Below are 4,555 nucleotides of genomic sequence, written 5' to 3'. Positions count from 1 at the left end.
CAACAAATGGATATATTGCTAACTTTTTTGTTTAACAGAGTATTGAACATTGAAATGATAAAAACAATTCGAGTTATAAAAATAAAGTATTTGGTAGAACTATAATACGTTCGCCCATACCCAGCAAACATTCAGTAATGACCCCTTCTGACACAACAATTTACTGCTCAATGTTTACTTTATAACATCTGCATTACTTGTAAGTATTATTGTAATGACTTTATGCACAATAAAATAACTAAGCAGAGGAGTTGTAAGTAAGAAAACGAACAAAAGGCCTAGGTTCGTACTTTGTGTGAGTAATGTCTTTTTTTGTCTTTAAAACAAAACAACTTTTTAAAGTCCCCATTTGTAATTACTTATTTATATGGTTATTTATAAGCAATCGTGTTAACTATTCGCTTCCAATGTGATTAGTCGTATTAAAATAATGAGTTAAAATGCTATTGATTACGTCGTGAAAAGCGTTTCTTTTAACTATTTAATTTATTGCTGCGTAAATATTAATATCTATATCAAATAGCCTTGTAATAACTTTGAAGTAAATTAATAGACTAAATCACATATTCTTTTACAGCAATCTTCTTTTTCATGTAGTTTCGATTATAACAACCCAAAGTCGCTTTAAAAACCAAAGAGCAAAATAGCATAAATACAGCCCGAAATTAGAGAATTAGAAGGAAAACTATTCATAATAAGAAATTTTCTTAAGATATGACCCAAAGAGCCAAACTATTCATTTGGTGAAAGCTAGAAAATTACGGAGATCACATATAGACATATCTAACTGTTCTTCCTCCTTACTAAATCTAATAATTGACTTTTCAAAGCTGTAACAGCTGCTGAACTCTCCTCATAAATTATTACATCTAGCTGTTTTGGAATTGATTGGGATGGAGCACCAGCTAAATGCCTACTGGTCCCACATAGACCTTGCGTCCCCTATATATGCCCAGCATGCAGACAGCTCCCCATGGTACCCACCATATATTCAACTGCCCAACCCTTTACTTAGCCCAATTCATTTATGGACTAACCCTGTAGAAGGACCTAAATATAAGGTAATAGTAATTAATGCACATAAACGTATAGATTTCTTTCCAAGTTACTGTGTAATCTATTACATTCGAATTTAAGTAATAGATTACACAGTAAGGAATTTCTGAAACAAGTAGTTGTAATTGATAAAACTTCAATTACAAATTTTATTTATTGCAATTTGTTAAATCAAATTATTTTAAAGAAAGCCTGGTAAAAAGTGCATATCTGTTCAATATATGGATTATCAATAGACTACTACATTGACTAGTCTATGCAGTAATACAATATCCATTGACCCACAGTCGGCAATTATACTAGTAGTGTAGGCTATAGACTATTAATATAAAAAATCTATTCATATAAAAGTGAATGGAATAGTATATAGAATAGCCAATTTACTAGTTTATAGACCAGACAATAAGTTTATAGACCAGTTAATAGAATAGTCCATGCAGTAATCAAAAGATTAATCTTTGAAACAGTCAATAGACGAGTTTAGTTGTAATCAGTTATTCACACTGACTACAAAAAGGTTTACCTCTACATATGTTTAGTTTTGTACCATGATTAATGGCGATCATTAAGATCTACTACACAGGACTTTTATTTCCTTAATTAATAGGTAGGAGTTTAATTTTGTTGGACAGTTTTACAGTCCAAAATGAAAAAGTAAAGAATATTTTTACTTATAATTTTATCTTCTTAAACTAAGAGCAAAGTTAAATATCTAATACATAACCTAAAAAGTGATTAAGGGCGGGTTTCTTACTCCTCAGTTAAACTATGCTTAACTTGCTGTTAGATTAAACTCGGAACAAATTTAGTCGGACTTTAACCGATAATTGTATTTTTCAGTTTTAGATTTAAGCTCAGTTAACTTTGTTTGTAATGCCAAGTTTTCACTCAAAAACATAAACAATGAACAATGAACAATGAACATTTTGTAAAATGAAAAATGTTTGGAAAAATGTTAAATAAACATTTAAAACAATAATAAATAAAACAAAACAATTCAGAAAAATGCAATTTACTTAAAATATTAAGTTTTTGTTCTTCCGAAATCATTGTTTTATTGTTTTTGTTAATTGTGTTTTCTCACTTATAACTTGAGTTTAATGGCCCAATTACACTCAGTTAAACTAAGATAATAAGTAACTTTACTGATAACTGAAAAACACGAAACATATATTAATCCAGGTTTAACCAAAGAATGAAGATTATCTTTATCTGTAAAACCCGCCCTAAGACAGTCAAATAGTGGTTAATTATTTAATTTATTATAAATATGAGAGACAAAAAAAACAACTTAAAATCAATTCTCATCTTAAATTTGTGTCCATTTAGACAACAAAGTTTAAAGCATTTACGAATAAGAAGAGTGTATTTTTTGAAATTTCGTTAAGCATTAATATAACAGATCTATTTTGTTGATTTTAAAAATAACATCAAATCAATCTTATACTTAACTGATGGAACTAATTGAAACTGTAACAATTTTAGTTGCAAACTAATTGAGGAAATATATTGATATGGATGCTATATGTGGCTACAAATACGTTAACTGCAGCATTAACAATTTGTTGCACTTTATTTTTTTGTGTTCAACAAATACATAAATTGATGTAACCAATGGAATGAATGAATACAAATCTTACATTTTCGACTTTAAGATGAATACAAAAGAAAAGCTGTCAAATGCAGACTTGAAACACGAGCATGAATTTGAAATTTACTTTATGATCGCACTTTAAAAGAATATAGACTTTCAGTTTGGTTCAATAATTTCTAATGATGTTTATACCACCATCATTATACATTTGTACTGATGTTTGTAACACACAATCGGATAAGAGTCACTTTCTGTATCTATTTAGCAATGTCCATTCATGTAAACACTTGTAATCAAAATACAGGTCGCAATTTTAAATCAATTCGATAAACTTCATTAGTTTTTACCCAATAATGAACCTCATTGATTTTGATGGGAATTGTCTATTATTTCATTCAAGAATTTAATAAGGACTCAAAATATACGTATCTATACATGTATTATTATGGGTCAGAGAACAATATTTCAATGCGTTTAAAACGGATTGATAAAATCAATATACTGATCATACTTTTAATGGTGGGTATATACAAAACTGACAATATGTGTTACTAGTAGTTGAAATATCTCTTCGTAAGTAATTTCAACAAGTTGTCCTTTTTTATGTTGAGTTAAAAGAATGTTTATGCAATAGTCATATTAAACTACTAGATATTACTCCGCCTTATGTCTACACTGTAGCGAAAGCTTAACATACCTCCTGTATGTCTTGCAAATATTTTTCATAAAGATGATCGTCACAAATTAAATAAAAACTGAAATATTTTAATTGTCTTCAAGTAAGTAGCAAAATGTTAGGAATGGTCTACAAGCACAAAGACGTTTCAAAACGATTTAGCGGCATTGGATTGCAATGTGAACATAACAGTTGTAAAATACGGTTAGTGAGTACATTACGATCATTTCGATGGACGACAAATTAAACGAAAACATATAAATCTCATGCCTTCTGCTGGAAAATGTTGTTAGTTTTTATTGCAAAAGTTTTTCTACTTTGTCATGGAATGACAGCAAATTAATCTTGAGCAACTTCAATGGAAGTGAATGAAGTTGAGGTATCAACGCACAAATTTAAGTTTAAAATATTTTATGTTGTCTAACCTCATGAAAATTGCTTAGAAATTTATATATTGAAATAAGAATCTACAGGTCCTCATGTCGGCACATTTTATGAGTGTAAGTCAATATTTTTTATATTAATGATTAAGTGTTTGTACTGGTGTTTGGATTTGTACCAAAATCCTTTACAAACCTTTAAATATACCGATCAATATGGTATCATTTTCAATAAAGTCATGTCCGTCCATCTAGCTGGCTTTCCATATAAACATTGAGACTAAGGCGCCTCTTTATGTTGAAGGAAGGAACCCATCAAAAATAGTTGCAATTGAATTCAATTTGCATTTCGAAATGAAAAAAATATAAAAATTTGTGTTTTTAGCTTTAAACTAAATGGCAAAACGACAACAGCTTGCATAATGATTTATCCATTATATGAAATTTTATTATTAATAGAAAACTTTTTTTGTAATTTTCAAAAAGAGACCTAAAATAACTTGTCTACATAAGGTTGTTTAAGATTATTTGTTTACATTTCTAACAGGTCATTTGGTTCACAGTTTAATTACTTTGGTTATGTGGCCGATTTATTTTTAGTCTCTGTTTCGAAAATATTAGTTGATTTTCTAAAATATAAACTATTCGAGCTTTTGGGAACCCGGTTTCTTCAGAAATGACGAACAACTAATCACTGTGATAAATATATTGATATGCAATTAAATTTACAACTATTAATGAATATTTTGTAAAATTTTTAATGAATAAAATGAATTTATAATTAACACATCAACATACATAAGTATTACATGTTGCACATACAATGTAGTATTGTGACATATTTTCAGA

The sequence above is a fragment of the Lucilia cuprina genome, chromosome 2 (assembly GCF_022045245.1).
Source record: "Lucilia cuprina isolate Lc7/37 chromosome 2, ASM2204524v1, whole genome shotgun sequence".
Classification (NCBI taxonomy): Eukaryota; Metazoa; Arthropoda; class Insecta; order Diptera; family Calliphoridae; genus Lucilia; species Lucilia cuprina.
The sequence above is the reverse complement of the archived record's forward strand: the minus strand, read 5'-3'. Positions refer to the sequence as shown.